We start from the raw sequence: 20,509 nt of genomic DNA, 5'->3' as shown, positions 1-20,509 counted from the left end.
GCCTACAGACTTTGCAGCATACTTGGTCCTTGGTTACTGTGCAGACATCTAGATTGTAAATCTGAAAAAGAGGAAAGAGTGGGAACCCTAAGGGTCCTTCCTCTTTAGGAAGAGCAGCCAAATCCCTAGGAATTGTGTCTCAGTCAGTCACTTAAGTTGCCTGTGTTCTTAACAGATGATCCACTTTTGTCCTATCTGAGATATTGCACAATCCCATACTTTTTACTCATGGAGATCCTCACAGGCTTTATAGGGACCTTTAAGGACTGCATTCAGTTAAGAGAGTTAAAATCCTTTCTGAGACAGCCACTCCTTTTTCTGGATAAGTGCCAGGAAGCACCCATGTTTTTATGGAACCAGAGTCTAGGATGTTTGCTTCCAAATCCTATGATAAGAAGGGTGGGGGCAAAGAAGTAAGGGTGGTTTTTTTACTGAATTTGCTTCAAACCTAGTCCTGTAGGGTAGGGCTCAGGTAGAATACAAGTTGCTGAAACTATCCACCTGATTTTCTTCTCCCCTACACCATGGTCAGTGTATCAGTACATAGGTACATACATAGGTACATTAGTATCAAATCCACAGAAGCCACCAGAAAAAAAAAATCAGCATTTTCCCAAGCCATGTTACTACTTTGTTGCATGATTCCTGGTAAACGACTTAGGTCTCATATTTGCCTTTAAATGTAGGGCTTATTCAAGCCCAGAGGAACAAAGCTGGGATGCAGATTAAGTCAGCAAACAAGCGCTAAATTACCGGGCAATGTAGTTTTTATCCTACGTTAATCAGCAACTTCAACTCAGAAGTCATATTTAAAAACAGTAGAGTCTCACAAGAGTTCAGGTCAAAAATAGGAGCTTCCAGGCATGTCCAGAGGATAAGCAATGAGAATGATACTGTTATTCTTGATCCTGTTGCAGTTTCTGAGCACCGTGGGGCTTGTGACAAATAAATACAAATCAAGAATGCTGATTCTCCAGGATTTCTCAATTTTCCTGTGTTTGCATGCCAAGGATTTGCTCTCAGGGTAGACAAATATGAAATGCATGTGAAGACCAGAGAATGCTGCTCCAGTGTTGGCATGGGATGCTGTCAGGGAAAGGGCCAGGCCCGCCCCAGAGCAGCTCCTTCCCTTGACATAGGTGTTCTCCAAGTCAGCCTCATGAATCCTGAATGACAGGAACTGGGTGGGACTGGGTCATACTCTCTACCTCAAAGCCTTCCTGTTTGCACAGTCACAGTAGCCCCAGCTCAGCAGAAGATAATTTTGCCAAACTTTCAAGCTGGGGGAGCCTAAATAGAGCACTTGTCACCCGTAGACCTCAGAGGGCTTGGCAATTGAGGTCAGTACCACTTTCCTTACTTCATAGATCGGAAAACTGGTGAAACAAAGCTACAGAAAAGGGAAATTATTTCCTTGAGATCACACGGCAGTTTGGACTGGGGAACTAGGGCATGGATCTCCTGCGCCCAGACCTGCTCTCCTAGGTAGTATGTGACTTAAAATGACAGTTATTTCAGGGGAGATGGTTGTCCTCATCATTTATGCTGACTCTCCTCCTACTCACAGCACCTCTTAGTAGTAAGCAAGGGCTTATAGTGCCTAAATGGAGGTAGAAAAGTACAGCTTTGGAGTATCATCTTGCAGCAACTGTTGTGTAGTTCTGTATGTATCTGATTAGGAAGAAAAATATGAACTGCATGTTTGAATTATGCCATGTGTTGTGTTGATAAGGTCTTTTCATTTTCTGGCTATTTCCATGTAAACCACCTCTACCAGGCAAGTTCCTAGTAGACTTCCTGGAGCCTCTGTCACTCTCCCTCTCCAAATAAACTATTAATGGGAAAGTGAGCACCTTTATTTCCCTGTCCTCTTCCATAAGGCATAGCAGAATTTGTTGGAACAGTCACTTTCTTTTCCTCCATCATCTTCATATATTTGTCACGTCTGTTTAAATGGTAAATGGCATGAAAGAAAGCCAAGCAAGCAAAAAAAACATAATCCCAAAGGACTGAAAAAGTTGTGTCCACAAAGCTGCTTCCAGTGAGTTTCCCGTTTGGTTGGAGTTCCTACTAGACAACCCAGAAGTGACCCTGCAGAATTGTTACAGCTTTATTGCTGAACCAATGTAATGAATGTTGGTCTTCTCTCCACCGGGTAAGTGACCTGAAGATGAAACCCTCTGCCACCTATGACCTGTTAGTGGATGGTGTTGGGCCATGGGACTTCACTGGCAATTTTTTCCTTGTGAGATGCTACTTGTTGGAGAGGATGCCTACCCCATACTTGTGAGCTCTAAGAAGCAGGTTCTGATTGCTGTTTCACAGTATGGGAAGGGCCAGATGGTGGCTGTTTCCCATGAGGGAATCTTGAAGGACTCCCAAGTTTTCCCATTTCCTCAGAAATGCTGTGGAGTGGCTCAGGCCTTCCCCTGAGGCCCTGGTTGGGGTCCATCCTCATTTGGATTCCCTCTCCCAGCTGCTGATCAGGGCTGGCATCAAAGTACAGGCTGGGGCAGAGCTCAGTCCCTCCCTGGGGGTGTACTGCTGGATGCCTATGACAGCACGCAGGCAAAAGACTTGGTTGGCTTTGTAAAGGGGGTTGGAAGGCTGCTCATTGGTGGCCAGGCCTGGCACTGGGCTAATCAACATGGCAAGGAGAAGGTTCTGTTTGAATTTCCTGGCAACCAGGTAACGAGCGTGGCTGGCGTGTACTTCACAGGAAATGCGGTAGAGAAAGACATCTTCAAATTTGCCAAGAATATTTCCAAGATTCCCTTCATTGTCCCATGAGTATCTGAACTGCTCTCTGTTTAAACAACTGATAGGTTATGCAGGTGAGGTGTTTATAGAAGATTATGAGGGTGATGCTGAATGCTGGTTCTTTAATAGCCAGGATGGGATGCAACTGTTGTCTTCAAATTTAAGGGGGACCTTCCTGCTTCCAGGGCAGTTGGGCCATGCCCAGGGAATTCATTCAAGGGGAAGGAAACAAGGGGAGCCATCTTTTAGAGCAGTCTGTCTGATCGAGTGTGCAGATACAGCAACACCGGGGCAACAGGAGTAATTCCTTTCCTTCTCCCCAGATGTGTATGATCAGGGCAACTTTCCTACAGTTCAAAACTAGGTTGGAGATGGAACACCAGGTCAGCCCTCTGGGCCAGGCTCTGGCTGGCAGCTGCTAAACCTGTTTACTCTGTTACTTGCAGAAATTCACCTTCAGGTGAAACCCAGGGGCTGGTGCTGGTGTGCCACCTCCCTTCTCAGCTTCTGACATGGGCTGTGGACAGGAAATGTTGGTGCTCCCAGTTCATTTGGGATTCCAGCCTTGACCCTTGGGTACTGGAGCAGCAGATGTAAAGCTCAGGGCTGCTATGACTCGTATTGCACAGCAGACCAGGCAGGCAGCAGTGTCCTGGGCATTGCTCTGCTGTCTTCCTCCACCTCCCCTTGCCAGCAGGTGTGCCAGGCATACCTCACCCCACTTTCTGCTGAGTTACACAAGGCAGAGCAGGTTCTCCAAGGAACATGAGTGCTGCTGTGCTTCCTCTGTGTGGCAGATTCATTTCACTGCAGTGCAAGCTGCAACAATTACAATAAAATTCTCTGCAAGTCTTTCCTTAGTAGCCTTTTCCTTGTGCATATGTAATACTAAATTTCTGTTATTTTCAGAAAAAATAATTGGATTTGATAGTCTCTGGATGCCAAATTTGTTTCCCAAAAAAGGTGGTAGAAAGCTGTTGAATTCTTGAATTCAGCAAAGTGCTTGGACACAGCTAACAAATTAAGTTACTAAATTAAAATTTGCTGATTGATTCTTGTTCCCACCTGCAGTGCATGGGCATGTTCCCACTGCCTCATGTGCAGTGCATGGAAGAGAGAGAGTGGTGGAGAACCCAGCAGATAGAATTTACATAGCAATTAACAAGACTTTAAATGGTAACTTTGTGAATTACACCTTGTTTAGGGTGCTTTTGTGGTGGTTTTCTTTGGATCCAGAGCCCCAGAGAAATGTGGATGCCTAATTTCCGTACAACACAACAGCTTTGTGCATCTAGGCCTTCCCGCTGGCCTTTGCTTAACCCGCAGAGGATCAGCCTGCGCTTTAAGGCAGGTACTGTGCTATATGCGTGGGCATATACTCTGTGTGATAAAGGGTCTCAGTAAAGTCATAACCAAAGGAGAGCTGCAGATTTAATTCCTGTCCTATGGGCATGCAGAATGGCAGCATCATTTACTCTTATTGAGTTGGCTGCAATGGCCACGTAACAACAGATTATTTCCAGATGTTGGGAGAAAACTGTTTTGCTTAGGAGAAAGTGAGCAAATGAGACTAATGCAACATGTGTTTCTCCGCAGTGACCTACAGGAGTTATATGGAAATAGCAGAGATAAGAGGGCCTTGCACAGTATAAGCTCTTTCTATTGTGGAGACAAACAGTTCCCTTAAGAAGGCAGCACAGCTGACAGCCCAGCTGAAGTGCCTCTACACAAATGCACGCAGCATGGGCAACAAAAAGGAGGAGTTGGAACCTACCGTGCTGCTGGAAAGCTATGATATAGTGGCCATCACTGAAACCTGGTGGTATGAATCCTGCAACTGGAGTGTGGCTATTGAGGGCTACAAGCTGTTCAGAAGGGACAGGTGAGGAAGGAGGAGTGCAGGTGTTGCTCTCTATGTTAAGGAACGGATAGAGTGTGAGGAGATGTCCCCAAAGCCCTCCTTGGGGTCAGAATAAGAGAGAGTTGAGAGCTTGTGGGTGAGGATTAAGGGGCAGGCCAATATGAGAGATAGTGTTGTGGGTGTTTATTACAGGCCACCTGATCAGGATGGGGAAGTTGACGAGGCCGTTTACATTCAGCTCAAAGTAGCCTCACAATCGCAGGCCTTGGTTCTCGTGGGGGACTTCAATCACCCTGATATCTGCTGGGAATGCTACACTGCCAGGCATCTACATTCCAGGAGGTTCCTCCAGTGTGTTGATGATAACTCCTTAACTCAGCTGTTGGAGGAGCCAACGAAGAGCGAAGCACTACTGGATCTAGTGCTGACAAACAAAGAGGGACTGGTAGAGGACATGAACGTTGGGGGCAAACTTGGTTGCAGTGACCATGAAAAGATAGAGTTCAGGATCGTGGGCAGTACATGCAAAACAAGAAGTAGGACTGAAACCTTGGATTTCAGGAGGGCTAACTTTGACCTCTCCAAGAAACTGCTTGGAGAAATCCCATGGGATAGGGCTCTGGAAGGTAGGGGGGCTCAAGAGAGCTGGTCGATATTCAGAATTACAGAATCACATGGGGTTGGAAGGGACCTCCGGAGATCATCTAGTCCAACCCCCCCCGCCCCGCCCCAGCAGGTCCACCTAGAGGAGGTTGCACAGGAACTTGTCCAGGCGGGTTTTGAATGTCTCCAGAGAAGGAGACTCCACCACCTCTCTGGGCAGCCTATTCCAGGGCTCTGCCACCCTCAAAGTAAAGAAGTTCCTCCTCAGGTTTAGGTGGAACTTCTTATATTCAAGTTTGTGCCCATTTCCTCTTGTCCTGTCACTGGGCACCACTGAAAAAATCACAGAATCTTCATGGTTGGAAGGGACCTTTGAGATCATTGAGTCCAATCACAAAAAAAAACCAACAAACCAAACAGACACACACAAACTGTGGAGGAATGGCTGAGTGAAAAAGGGCATGACTTGATTGCAATGAGCAACCCAGTCTTTGATAGGGGTGAAAGCCTGGAGGAGGCTGTGAACTGTCCTTGAGAAACAGAAGTATGAAGAAGTAGCTACATGATAAGTAAGTGATAAGCGGTACTGCCTCCAGGAGATAGAGAAACATCTGCTGCATGTGGACAAGAGGTCTGCACTAATTGTGTGAGCGCTCTAGGCGCGTGAACAGAGACTGTAAGCCAATCGTATAGCTGTTGCTAGCACGTGCTCTGCTTGTCTGTCTTTATATACTCTGTGAGAACTTGAATAAAGTGAGAACGATCATACTCATATTGAGACTCGTCGTTACTCCGGGTCCGTCTCCCACTCTGACAACAAACCAACAATCTCGGGCACTAGAGGATGCCCTGGAGAGCCATGTCTAAACGTTTCTTAAATATCTCCAGGGATGGCGAATCCACCACCTCCCTGGGCAGGCTGTTCCAGTGCCTGACCACTCTCTCAGTAAAGTAATTCTTCCTAATCTAATATAATCCTCCCCTGCCACAACTTCAGACCATTTCCTCTGGTCCTGTGAGCCATCCTCTTGACACCCACCCTTTAAGTATTTATCAGATCCTTCCTCAGTCTAAAAAAGACTCAAATCTCTCAGCCTTTCCTCATAAGAGACAGGCTCCAGGCACCTAATCATCTTTGTAGCTCTCTGCTGTCCCCTCTCCAGCAGTTGCCTGTTCTTCTTGAACTGAGGAGCCCAGAACTGGACACAGTACTCCAGATGGGGCCTCACCAGGGCAGAGCAGAGGGGCAGGATAACCTCCCTCGACCTGCTGGTCACACTCTTCCTGATGTACCCCAGGATGCCATTGGCCTTCTTGGCCACAAGGGCCCATTGCTGGCTCATGGTCATCCTGTTGTCCACCAGGACTCCCAGGTCTTTCTCCTCAGAGCTGCTCTCCAGCAGGTCAGCCCCCAGCCTGTACTGGCGCAGGGGGTTGGTTGTTCCTCCCCAGGTGCAGCACCCTACACTTGCCCTTGTTGAAGTTCATCAGATTCCTCTCTGCCCAACTCTCCAGCCTCTCCAGTTCTCGTGTCTGGGTATGTCTGAACATGAGGACAGATGTACAATTTCACTGTGGGCTTGTGAGGAGGCTGGCCTCGGTAGTGGCAGACAGGCTCCTTTGTGGTCAACCCTGATTTCAGTTCTCTGATACACCCTGTGAAAGTCTTGCTTCCTTGCTGTTCATGCACAGGCACTTGGGGGAGAAGAACCACCTAACAGAGTCAAGGCAGAGGAGACTTGCATTTCCATGGGAAGACTGTCTAGAAACATGCTGAATTGTAGTGGTATGGTAGGGTATCCATCTTACAGTTACACCTAGTATAGGACAGTCCTTTTAGGCTTTCTTATAACTTCAGTCAGCTAGAAATGAGAATTCATGCAGGCCCCAGCTTGTGCTGGGCCAGTCAGTAAGGAAAAATGTGATGTAACTGTCAGTCAGTTATTTAGGAAATGTTTTAGGACCATTATGGCTTCAACAGTGTTTAATACCACCACGGTGTGCACCTCTTATGAGGCCTTTAGGGTAAGAGGATCTGAGGAGAGGGGGAGATGTTGGGGGTTTGGTTTCTTTTTTTCTTATTATTATTTTTAAAAGATACTAGTAAACACATTTAAACTTGGCATTTCCAGAAGTTCAAACTTGGATGGCCTTGCTTGCTAATGGCGTGATGATCTTCTTCATGCTGCTACCCTATTGCTTTAAAACTGTATTTCTGACAGGTTGGGTAAAACCTGAGACCGTTCTGTGACTGTAGAGCAACGAAAAAGATGGGAGTATGCTTCTATTGCAGCTTAAAATCTCCAGCATCCACAAAGTCAGGCTGAAGTGCCTGACTGTTGAGGACTGTGTTCTCTCACCTTTAGGTAAGACAGCCTGGAGGAGTACGGGACTCTACCTCCCTGAAGGACACACAGCAGTTATAACATTCCCTTGCCTGGTGGTCAGTGCCGGTCTGAAGGTAAGCTCTCTCTAGTTTGGCTTCTGCTTACATGGATGTATTTGTCAGGTGAGCACTCAAAAATAGCTTGCAAGAAGGTTTTGCTGCCTTTCCAGTCCTTTCTTACTGCTGCCACCCTGTGGCACTGTCAATGCATTGTCATAATTTTTCACGTTTCCCACACTCTTCCGTTGCATTCCTCTTATTTCTGTGTGCTGGGAAGATAACTGAGTATGACTGCTGCCTGAAGGCAGCTGTATTTGTTTTGTTAACGTGCAAAGAGAACTGATCAAGGTGATTTTCATGCCCAGAGTAAGTACTTGAGCCCCTCTATGCACCAAACAGTTCTGTCTCTCTAGATCTCTCAGAAGGTACTTTCACAGTGCTGTCACTATTGCTCATGTAGATATATTCAGAACAGATATAAACTAGTTACTTGGGATTCTGTTCGCTGCAAAGTATGAAGCAGATAAATGCTTACCCACTTGGATATTTTTTGCAGTGAGCTCCCTGCAGCTGAAATGCAAAGTTAACTCAGGTGTTTCTGTCTGATCCTGTAGCCACATGCTGTCTGTTTTACTGGTATGAGCACCAAGGAAGAGACACAATTAAAGAAGCCAGCAGTAATCACATCTCTCCTACTCATATGTTACAGGATGAGACTGATGCTGGTGAATGGTGAAGGAATGATCAATGCAAGCACAGTGCAGTGAAAGAAGTCTTGCAGTACCTTGAACTGCTGGTGAAGGATGTAGTTGATCCAGTAATAATGGGAGTATTGCTGTAACACTACTTGAGACAGGGATAGCACTGAACTTCACCAGATTTTTTCATTGTATTTGCTGCTTCTGGTCATTACAGGCTGAAAGCCTAGGCTGGGTGACAGAGCCCTGAAGCAGGCTGCCCAGGGAGGCCATGGAGTCCCTTCTCTGGAGATTTTCAAGACCCGCCTGGATGCAGTCCTGAGTGATGTGCTCTGGGCAATCCTGCTTTAGCAGGGGAGTTGGGCTAGATGATCTCTAGAGGTCCCTTCCAACTCTGACAATTCCGTGATTCCGTGTGCATGTCCTGGAAAGGCAGTGCTGCAACAGATGACTCTAAGTGTTGTGGTCAGTCTGCCAGGTTGGTCTTCCAGGTCGCACTCAGAGACATTTGACCAGCTGTTCCTCCCCTTCTGTTTGCCAGGCACAGATTAGGTGTCACATGGATGACCTTTCTCACGCCACAGAGCTGAAGCGAGCCCCAGTAGTAATATGTACCTGTGATATTTCCTGCCTCTGGGGTGGCCTCACTTAAATCATAGTACCACCAAGGAGCATCCTGGGGAAAGTGCCCATCACAGTAGAAGGGCAGTCAGAGCTCCTTTCTTCAGGCTTGGTAGGTTTGTTTACCTTGGTGCCTTTTTCCTTAGTGCTGCTCACAGTGCTGCTATCTCTGTGACTGAAAGGAATGCCTTAGAAATCCCTGGGTTTAGGAATACCCAGATTTAGTTTCCCTGCTTTGTTGTCTTCTGGGATTCTGGGTATGTCACTTAGTCACTTTGTGCCTGCTACATGGCAGGAGGTAGATAAGGGAGCTGTCACAAAATAGGCAGAATTTGTCCAAACTGACATTTCTTGAGGTTGGAGTTGTCATTTCTGATGGTCTGACGGAAACCATTTTGTTGGAGGGAGACTGGCTGACCTCTGCCACAACAAAGCTTGCATTGCACTCTGCCTGTATGGGATTCTCCAGTCCCTACAGTAAATCCCTCTGCTGAATTTCCCATGTTTTCCATTGGTTTCTCTTCCTGTATACAATTTCTTCTTACTCTTCTGTCAAACTAAGCAAAACCAGGGTTGTTATATAAATTGCAAATATCTGATGGAGAAGAAGAAATGAGATATCAAGGGATGCTGGAGAAACCTGGTGCTTCTTGTTCTCGGATGGGAAACAGGGATCTGTTCTTGCTATGTTACTGCTCTGGTATATGCCAGTCCTCTCTTTCTGTATCCCATTCATTAAAGAGCCTGAGGAGACTTCCTAAGCACAGGATGAGGATTAAGTAGTTAACAGCCACCACCCCTTGTCTCACAACTAACACGTACTCTTTTCCAAGACAATTTCTTGACTGTGGTCTATTTCTCCAGCTTGACCTCTAGGAGCATGCTTAAAAGTCAGAGCTGTGTTTAACTTATTTTCTGTGGTGTCGATGGTAGGGGTGGTAGGGGAGACCTGTGAAAGCCAGTGGAAGACCTGTGTCAGGCACTAATCTGCTCCCTGGGCAGAACTTGCTGTTGACAATCTCATCCTGACAGTGCCATCTGACAGCATCCACCACATGGAGAACCCAGAGCCACTGCTGACCTTCTGGAATCAGATCATGGTGGCAATAAGCAAATTGGCAGCCATACCAACAAAATTCCCAAGGCCAGAGAGGGTTGTAACAGATGTCCAGATCTCATTCAGTAGGTACACTGTCATATGGCCTTCTCAAGGGGTTAAGAGGCAAAGTGGCCTCTAGCAGCAGTGTCTGTTCCTTCAAGGCTATTTTGCTAAAACCAGACTGGGAACATATATAAGGTGTCAAATGACTGCGACCCTTGCATAATTGTGAACTATTCTATCAGGATGGAAACATGGTAAGGTGGGGCTTAAAAAAAATGTATTGACCCTTTCAGATGCCTCCCTTCTGGCAAAACTTAGCTGTTCTGCTGCCTGGGCATGTTAAGATGCAGAGCTACTGACTGCAGTGGCTTTGACTCACATGTAGTTACTCATTCTCCCTCCTGAATACACTGTAGAGTCAGTACAGCTGGCAGAAGGTGACCTGATTCCTGTTTTTCCCTGCCTCAACCACAGGACTGTTCTCACACATTCAGTGACAGTTTTTAAACCTGTGTGTGCCTACTTGCTGGAGAGGGGCTGCACATGGGTTACTGTGGGTAAAGCTTAGCCTGAGAAGACGTGTGCCTGAGATGATGGCAGAAGCAGAATCGGTATCACTGTCAAAGCCCATGAGTTTATAGTTTTGCAGCTGATGTTCCCCCACCCCAGCTTTTCAAGTTGAGAACTGAGTGCATTTGATCTAGAGTCAAATTAGATGGTAAACACGAAACTTTGCAATACAAGTTTTGTTCATTTGTTTTTCAAAATAGACTGGCTAAATTCATCATCCCACAATGAGACAAGGACTTGGCATGAACCCTGATGTCCTAACCCTTTGCTAAGCCACATGGAAAGAATTTGTTGCACATCTTGGGAGTGCTAAGTTCTGCTATCCTGAGCAAATGCCAGTTGAAAAGGTTATAATCTGCAGACACAAATTTCCCTTCAGTTTTGGGTGGACTAAACAGTTTCACTCACATTTCTGGACCTGAACTTCTTGGGTGCCAGTGGCTGCTAAATGCATGCATCCCTCTTATTAAAAAAGAGGGAGCTCAAGATCTTCAATAGTTCCTGCAGGAAGGGCGTTGCCGTTCATGTTCTCCAACTTGGGTTGTCTGCAAGCTTAGTGATCAAAGACAGCTGTGTAGTCTCTCTTTTCCCCTCCTACAGTAGATGTTTGAGTTTGGAGATGTGACTCTTCTATGAAGTTTTGGGAATCTTGAGAAGGACAAATCAGTGACGAAGACCCCAAGGAGACATGAGCAAAATCCCTTGCAGCGCAAGATTCTTGCCTAGCATGATGCTGGGATGTTGTTTATAGTATAGCTATCTTTTGAGGTTTAGAACAGGCTTAAGCCTGGCAAGCTTTGCAGCACTTAAGCATGACAACCTGTGACTTCCATGTGTCTCATCCACACTGATGACTAGTGGAGTATAGACCTACAGTATCCACACTCTTAACATAGGAAGACTCAAGCTCTGCCAGGATGCTGAATCACATTATTGCATGATTCAGTGGCATTATCTCTGCTCAGTTTGTGAGAGTTCAGGTGTATCCTGGACAATGGTCAGGCTTTTTCCCTCATCCTAAAGTCTCAACCTCAGTCCAACTATGAGTGTATGCTTATAGGATCATAGAGTCATAGAATTGTCTAGGTTGGAAGGGATCTATAAGATCATAGAGTCCAACCATTACCCTAACGCTGCCAAAACCACCATTAAACCATGTCCCTCAGCAGCATGTCTACCTGTCTTTTAAATTCTTCCAGGGATGGTGATTCCACCACTTCCAAGGGAAGTCAGTCAAAATGGTGCTTAACTGATAGTTCAGTACTACCTTTACATTGCTTATTTGACTATTTGTTAGGGTGAAACTTGTACTGTTTCCTTATCTCACAAAATTGTCATTTATGGCAATACATTGTGGTTTGTGAGATGGAGGAAAAGCACTAGAGAAATGAAAAATATAGTCATTTATGTCTAAAGAGGCACTGGAGTGAGCACTTTTGTGTTGGTACCTGTCTTTCCTGCAGGCTGGATGCATGCTGGCTACCCCATCATGGGCCACCTGGATTCAGTGAAGGAGATGTTAGACATGAAGCACATGCAAACTACTGGTCTTTGGGGTCCTGTCCATGAGCTGGGACACAATCAACAACAGAAAGCATGGGAGTTTCCCCCTCATACCATAGAGGCCACCTGCAACCTCTGGTCTGTTTATGTCATGAAAACATGCTGGGGATTCCCAGGCATCAGGCGCATCAGGCACTTAGGTCACAGTGTCAGGAGGCAAGGATAAGAGAAGAAATCTGAAGAAAGGCACTAAAGGACTGGGAGATGTGAACTGCTCTGGAGACATACCTGCAGGTAACTGGGAAAGCGGGTGTATTCTTAGTACAGTCAGTGAAGCCTGTGTTCAGAAGGATGCCTCTGCAGCCTGATGACTGTAGCTGTCATGCCTTCTAAGTGTTTGCTTATAATCTGGGTTCATCTTGGGTCCAGAAAGCACTCTATCTATACAGACAGAGCGTTTATTGCTGATTTTTCCTGGAAACCTTCCTTTGCTAGACTTGGGCTTAGCCACTCAGGACAGAGCTTAGTTCAATATACTAATCTTTTTGCCTAGGAGAGAAACAGGAACTGCTTCTTATTATACAGCATGGGAAAAGGATGATCAAATTTAGGCACAGCTTTTTAATCTGCTGCACATTTTCTGTGAGACATTGGGCTAGTTGGTAAAATAAACCTCTTGGCATTGTAAAGTGTCTAGAAGAGCCAGGCTTCTAGTAGTATCCTGGTGAGTTATGTGACTAGGCTTCTCTTTACATAGCAAAGAGCAGGGATTTCATATCAGCCGATGCACTGAGTAGAGCCAGTGTAGTCCATCAAGTGTAAGGAGATGGGTTCAGCTTATCCTCTTGCACATGTAGCTGGATCCCTCACTGTGGTTGAGACTCTAAATCATGAACCCTGTCCCAGATTAAAGTGCGTTCTTTTGGGAAGGATGTGAGAGGGATTTTTCCTTCCCTGTTGTGTGAAGAGGCAAAATAGTTTTGGCAGAAAATAAACCCCCTTGCGATCTAACGCTCCTCACCGAGGTGGGAGGCTAGGGGCGGCTGGGTTTAAATTCTGAGTGATGCCCAATTCACCACTATCAGTCCAGTCGTGTTTAATATATTTTAAACTATCACGATTCTGGATACACTAACAGTGGACTGCACCTTCAGTCTAGTCGTGCTCACGAACTAGCACGGCTGCACTCTGGTGTCTGGTCGCGTTCAGTGAAAAACCGAAACGGCTAGCTCCTTAAACAGTGCAGTTTATTTAAGCAACAGATATAAAGGTTCTTATGGTTTGCCGGTGATAAGTACACTGTCTGCAAAGCACGTGCAAGTAAAAGAAAAAAAATGTTAATGGTACAAAGCACGCGACAAAGTTGCAAACAATACAGCCTGGCTATAAATGTAACAGGTAACCCTCTAGAGAGATTTCTAAGTTCCCCGAGGAAGCACCTGGTATAGTCTAAGTCTTATCCACAGGCGTCCCTATGTGGGGGGAAGAAAGGCTCAGCCTGTCGACTGGTCCCGGGAGTCCAAGGCAGTCCGTCATGGGATCCTCCCTGACTTGTTTACGATGGTGTCTTCCCTAGCATCCCCCCTTTCTCGGGTTATTTTTATATTATTTTTTACCTTCAAGGTGGAGTTTGAGTGACTTTAGTCATAAATACCTTTATTATGATTGGTGCAAAATTCTCTCGCCTCGCATTTAAAGGTATAGTTTACGAAAAATTCAGGGCGCAGACTCAAGGAGGAGTGGTCGCACCTTGGAGGCGGGTAGCCTTTGGGCTGGAGGTGTGTTTTGGTATTATAATTACATTATAATGAGCAAAGTTCGCACAAAGGACAGCATTTCATCAAAATTTGACAGACTGTTGGCTCAGGGTAGCAAGCATGCCGCTTATCACTTCCACAGGATCACCTTGTTCCCATTCTGCTGTGTAATCACAGAGCTTGGCCGTGGAATCTTCACTCCACTCCATCCTCCGTGTTGCTTTTGCAAGCAATATTGTTCAGGGAGTCATAGATGTAGCGGATTCCTTGCATACCAGCTGCTGCTGTGTTCCACCCTGGAAACGTTTTGATTTTATACCTTTCCTCAATGTGTGAACAATGCTATATATTTTTAATAAAAATTATATCTTAGGAATTATTCCACATTCCCCCTTTCCCTTTCTTCCCTGTAGCAACTAGTAGCCTAATGGAGAGAGCACTCAACATTTTACCTGGGAACTTTAAGGTGAATATCCATTATGATGGCTTAAGCTACTGCCTGTTGTGAGTACCCCTCAGCCCCCTTGCCTAGGAGCTCTCACATCTTATATGAACAACAAAATATTTACTGGAGGAGTATTGATCCTGAATTTTCCACATCCCAGAGGACTGCCTGAATCATCAAGCTGAAAAGTCAACCTCTGTTTTCTCTGGTGCGACGAATATCAAAATATACAGATTGGAACAGTTTCAAAAGGGGAAATTAAAATTTTCCCCACACTACCTTACTAGTAGTGTAAGGCCACTTAGTGCTGGCCTCTGCCGCACTGCCTCACCCACACCCTATGGGCTGGGATCTCCTATCTGGCTACTGACAGGACTGCTGAGATAAATGTGACATGAAAGAACAATTACAATTCTGTCTGTATTACAGCTATATTTTTTTTTTTTCTATGGAATGGTTTCTGTGTTCCTTTGAGCCCCACATTTGGCTGTGCCATTTAGATGCTTTTCACATTCCTTCAATCCAGGAAGGCTTGAGCATTGGTCTTCAGGCCTTTTTAGGTCCAGCTCCTGTACGGTTCTTACATTTTTGTGGCAGGACGGTCTTGCCATTGCCTGATGGAGTATACCATCTCTCAGAGTTCAGCTTGGTTACCCATTTACCGCCCCAGAGTTGTCACTAAGCCTGTAACACAGATCCTGCAAAAAAAGAGTATAAAGCAATTAGAAAACTAGTTAATTGGCCCAATGAGTTTACAGATTGAATGGAACAACAAAACTCCTGTCTGTACTGTTTTGTCTCCACCTCCTTACTGCTTGCTTTGGAGTAAAGTCAGAGACCTCCCAGGTTCTGTCTAGACTAGGAAAAAGTAGCACTTGCAGCATGCTCCAAAGCACTGGTTCCCCAAGTTGTCCAGGATGTCCCACAGTTTGCTCCCACAAGTACCTGTGTTTTCTTCCCATAGAAAACTGGTGGCAGGGGAGGGAACAGACAAGTAGGAACACTGTGGACATATTGTGACAAGGGGTTGTGAATTGTCTGGGATGCATTCTGCAGTTCAGACATAACCTAATGGTGTGGAGCCTCCTCCAGTATAAGTTGGCTTACTGCTTTTGACCTGGCACAAGACCAGACCACTTCACGTCCCACCTTCCAGTCAGCCTCCTCATGACTCTCCAACCTTCTCACAAAAAACATACTGCCTAGTCCATAGCTAGTCTCAGCACCAGAAGTTTCCATATCAATAGGGGACTCTGAGGAGTAAATAACCTCCTGTTATCCTTCTGTACTCTAGTGCTGTAATTTATGCTCTGAAGCCTGAAAGTTGGATGCCTTCATCCAACTTTACATTTATTCTAAAAGACACTGCAGAAACCTATGGAATTTTCTACTGCTTGTAACACAGGAATAACGGCAGTGAAATGAGACGTTCCTTGTTTTTACACTGTATTCTTCTCTTTCAGTTGCAGGAAGGGTTTGGTTGGAACCCCTTCACCTGGCTCTTCTCTGACTACCAGAAAATGTTCACCATCCCAAAAGACAACCCTTCCAAGATGAACTTGTGGGCACAGAATTTTTCTCTGCAGGTGAACTAGAACCTGGCTCCTTTTTTTACAGCCTGGGGTTGGCCTATCAAGAGCTGTCTGTGGAACTGTCCTCTTTACCCAGCTGGGAACAGGACCCAAGAAGATCTTAGAGACCATGAAGGAAAAAATATCTAAACCTTGATTCACAGACTAGCTATGGTCTATCTTTTCCCCCTTGCAGCTCAGCAACCATCTAAGCCATCTTCTGAAGGGTTAAATAACGAATGAGCTTTCTTCTGTGTTCTTTGCCACAGGCGGAATATAATTCTGAGTAGATTTAGTTGCTGCAGAACCTTTCTCTGATGAAATGGAAATTTTCCAGGTGGAGCAGTCACTGGAGCGGTCTCAAGGATAGTACCAATAGAATATGGATCTGTAAAGCAAATAGTAGCCTCCACAATGTTGTATTCTTCAGTTATAATTTCAGTAACATGAGATTTTCACTATGGTTTTGATTACCCTAAAATCCCTAACTTTAATCCTAAGTATGCAGAACTTCCACACCTACTCACATGAAAGTGACCTTATAGTGCTTATATACAGCTAATATAATACATAGCTGATACTGAATTGATATAGATATCTTCCTACATTGTATGACGGTGTGACCCAATGCCCAGCTTTATGTAAGACAATTATGTAAAAGTTGTAGCTGTCACTCTTACCATAGCCTGTCAGCAAGATACATTCCATGCAAGACTGCAGAGTGGAAACAAAAAAGAGGTGACTTGATTGTAGTCAGTAGTGGTTTAACACATGGACTCATCAAACATTAAAAAAATAGGCACTGACATGATAGGATGAGGGAGCAGACAGGCAGAAGACAGCAGTTCATCAAGACAGAGGTCCAGCCTTTTCCACAGAGCAACAGAAATTAAATTTTCTCCATCCTCAAACATAATTGCTTGGATAGCAAACCACACTGGTGACTACACAGAGCTGGCAAATGTGTCAATGCTTAGCCTAATAGCATACCACTCCGTCGTGATTTAGCCTCAGACGGCAACAAAGAACCAGGTGGCAGCCGCTCACTCATATCGGGCCCCCACCGCCAGCGCGGCCGGGAGGGGAGAATCGGAAGAAAAAAGGCAAAAACTCCTGGGTTGAGACAAAGGCAATTTAACAGAACAGCAAGGGGAGCAAGAAACAACAACAATAATAACACTGACAGAGGAACATACAACCACGAGTACAATACCACCGCTTGCCGACCGCACCCGGGACGCCCCCGACCCCTCTACTCCCCCGGGGGAGGATGACTTCCTCTTCCGCCCCCCGTGACTTCCTGTCCCTCCCCTTCCCCGGCTAGCTCCTGCTACCCCCTGGGTATGGCTCATATGGGATGGGATACCTGTGTCCCTGCTAGGTCCTGGGGAGAATTAACCCTATCCCCGCCAGACCCAGGACACGCTCCCAACCCATTCCTTGTGTATCAGCAATAAATAAAGCAATTGTTGTGGACTTGCAGGTTGTGTGTGTGTGGTCCTACTTTCATCTCCCTATGCCCAGTAAAAAAAGCCTAAAGCTAAAAATCTAGCCAAAGATTTGTTGCAGCAGCTTTTAATTCTTGTTCTGGCTCAGATATGGTTCTGATTTTCCCATGATTAACTGGCCTAATATTTTGCTTTGTCTTTCAAATTTTCTTTCCGTTCTTATTCACTACTAGTATGAGTTTTTCTTCCAATAAAATAAAAGCAGAGGCTAATCATAGCTTAGACAGTGTTTCAGTACCAGTTTTGTCCTGGTTTTAAGATTCAGAAGAAAATTTCCATGGTATAAAGATTTAGACCTGCTCCTACCTACAGAAGCAGATTTCACCTCTAATAAGCTTATGAATAGAAGTTGAGTTCATGTACATTAAGAAAAAAAAATATCTTAAAATATTATCAGATCTGTTACCCAAGTATAGCAGGATCTATTACTTTTTAATGAATGGCACAACAAAATAGATCTTGAAATACTTAAGAGAAAAAAAGACAAAAGAAACAGGTGATGGGTTGGATTCTCAGCTAGGATGGATTAGTCCAAATATAGGGATTCCAGTGGGGCAGCTACAATTTATTTACACCAGCTCTAAATGCAGCCTGAAATATTTAGGCATACATAGTAAAACAATTCAAAATTGCACTAACTCAAATTAATGTCACGCTCAGAATGATGTCTGTTCTCCTCCATAAAATAAAAAAAAAGCAATGTAGCATAAATCAGAGAAAAGCTTGGCAGAAAAGCCAAACTGAGATTGTAGCAGTAAAACAAGAAAATATTATCATAGAATGGTTTGGTTTGGAAGGGACCTTAAAAGATCATCTGGTTCCAACCCCCCTGCCACGGGCAGGGACATCTCCCACTAGACTGGGTTGCTCAAAGCCCCATCCAGCCTGGTCTTGAACACTTACAGGGATGGGGCATCCACAGCTTCCCTGTGCAACCTGTTTCAGTGCCTCACCATCCTCAGAGTATAGAATTTCTTCCTAATATCTAATCTAAATATACCCTCTTTCAGTTTAAAATTGTTGCCCCTTGTCCTAATTGCTACACTCTCTGATGTGCACCGTTAGGTGCTAGAAGGCTGCTATAAGGTCCCCCCAGAGCCTTCTCTTCTCCAGGCTTCTCTTCATAGGCAAGGTGCTCCAGCCCTCTGATGATTTTCGTGGCCCTCCTCTGGACCTGTTCCAACAGGTCCATGTCCTTCTTATGTTGGGGGCTCCAGAGCTCCAGGTGGAGTGTCACAAGGGTGCAGTAGAGGAGCAGAATCACCTCCCTCAACCTGCTGGCCACACTTCCTTTGATGCAGGCCAAGATGCGGTTGGCGCTCTGGGCTGCAAGCCCATATAGCCAGCTCACATTGGGCTTGTCATTAAGCGACAACCCAAGTCCTTCTCCTCAGGCTGATCTCAATCCATTCTCCGCCCAGCCTGTATTTGTGCTTGGGATTGCTGTGACCCACATGCAGGACCTTGCACTTGGCCTTGTTGAACTTCATGAGGTTTGCACAGGCCCCCCTCTCAAGCCTGTCACAGAGACAGCCTGCAAAATAACATGAAACATTTAATAATTTCTGTGAAAATGTAGTTTAAGCAGCAGTCAGAGAAAAGCATGCAGTCTGGGAAAATCCTAGGACACACCTGAGACTGACTTGAGCAGGAGCTGAAGTGGAAAAAAGGAATAGATTAGGATGCCACATTGACCTTAGCAGAAATGAAACCACAAACAGATGATTTTCGTGCTCTGATAAAGTAAGAACAAATGGGTTCACGGGTGAGGTTTTCAAATTACACATAGACTTACCGGCTTCGTTTTTATAGTCAACTTGTTTTTAGTGGAAAGTTGCCTGCTATTGCTATATACTCTCTTCTGCTAGTAGGGAGCTGGAAGCCCAACAAAGACCTGACAATGACTTCCTTTTATTGTCAGGCTAATGGTGATTTTACCAATAGGTAAAGTGTTAGATTTGCTAAGACACTTGGAGAAAAACACAGAGGCACAATACCACTTCAAGAGAAAATGTGACATAAAATTCCAATGATTCTGTCAATTTTATTAACTACTTCTGTTAGCAATCTATTTTCAAACATGGCTTTTTCTTCTGTTGGTAGTAAAGAACTCAGTGGCATTGAATGAGCTGCTGATTTAATAACAGGTTCTGCTCATTTTGATTTCCCAAAATTTAGTTAGACAACAAGAGAAATTTGTGCTATTTGTATTGATTATTTTAGCATTTGATTCTCCAATAGAAGCTGTAGGAAGTAATCCATAAATGAAGCATAGCTAAAACGGGATTCATCTGCCCTGGTTTAGGCCTCCAAAAGTTGGCCTTCTCAATCTGAGCTGCTCACCCAAGACTTCCTTTAGGGCCAATGCAGAGAAGCAGGCACCTGCAGAAGGCAATTAATCCTCTAAGACAGCAAAGAGGGTTTGCCCTTTGCAGGTCTCTATTTTTCTCTAAGGTTGGTTAGATGAATCATCACCTTAGCTTGAAAGGAAGAGAATTCTGTGGTATGGCAGTGACATATATGATTTTTTTTGATCATCTTCCTCACCTGTCTATGTGCACCTGTCTTGGGGACTTGAAGACTCTTCCCACACAATCTTGCATAGTATAACAATGTCAGTAATAGGAAAGCTGAATGTATCGTGAGAATGGCGAATGATGGCTGGAGAAGACGGATGACTGAAAGTGGCACCTGAAAACATGCAATATGAGTTGGTTACTGTCAGAGCTCAGTAGAAGTTGGATTTCCATTACAGAGCAGTGAGGTGCTAGGGGTCCAGAGAGTTCTGTGGGATTAGAGGAGTGGGATAAAAAAACTTGCTGAGTGATTTAATACTTGATATCTTAAGGCTACAGAAGAAAGAGAAGGCGGCTGTTGCAGGGGAAGAGATTTTGGACAGTTGGATGGAACTGTGGAGACTGCAAGCTATGTGAGTGAACTGAAGTTTGAATGGGCAACAGTATTCTCTAAATAAAACTCTTCTGGAATACAGGAATGGCTCTTTGAGAAAATACAGTTCCTTTTGCATAATATTTTTTGAAACAATTTTGTTTGCTGTAAACACTGCATCACGCAGTGGTTCCCCTTTAGAGCAGTTCTCATCTTTGGTGCCACCTGCCCTGGG

The 20,509-nt window shown here is 45.0% G+C and overlaps 2 pseudogenes; both read left to right on the top strand.

Annotated features, from left to right (window-relative positions):
- The first annotated feature begins 2,133 nt into the window (after positions 1 to 2,133).
- LOC141470115 (TRPM8 channel-associated factor 2-like) lies at positions 2,134 to 2,790 on the top strand (annotated as a pseudogene).
- Positions 2,791 to 7,192: 4,402 nt separating this feature from the next.
- Positions 7,193 to 16,011, top strand: LOC141470114 (TRPM8 channel-associated factor 2-like; annotated as a pseudogene).
- Positions 16,012 to 20,509: the final 4,498 nt, after the last annotated feature.

The sequence above is a fragment of the Numenius arquata genome, chromosome 11, assembly GCF_964106895.1.
Source record: "Numenius arquata chromosome 11, bNumArq3.hap1.1, whole genome shotgun sequence".
NCBI lineage: Eukaryota > Metazoa > Chordata > Aves > Charadriiformes > Scolopacidae > Numenius > Numenius arquata.
The sequence above is the reverse complement of the archived record's forward strand: the minus strand, read 5'-3'. Positions and strand labels throughout refer to the sequence as shown.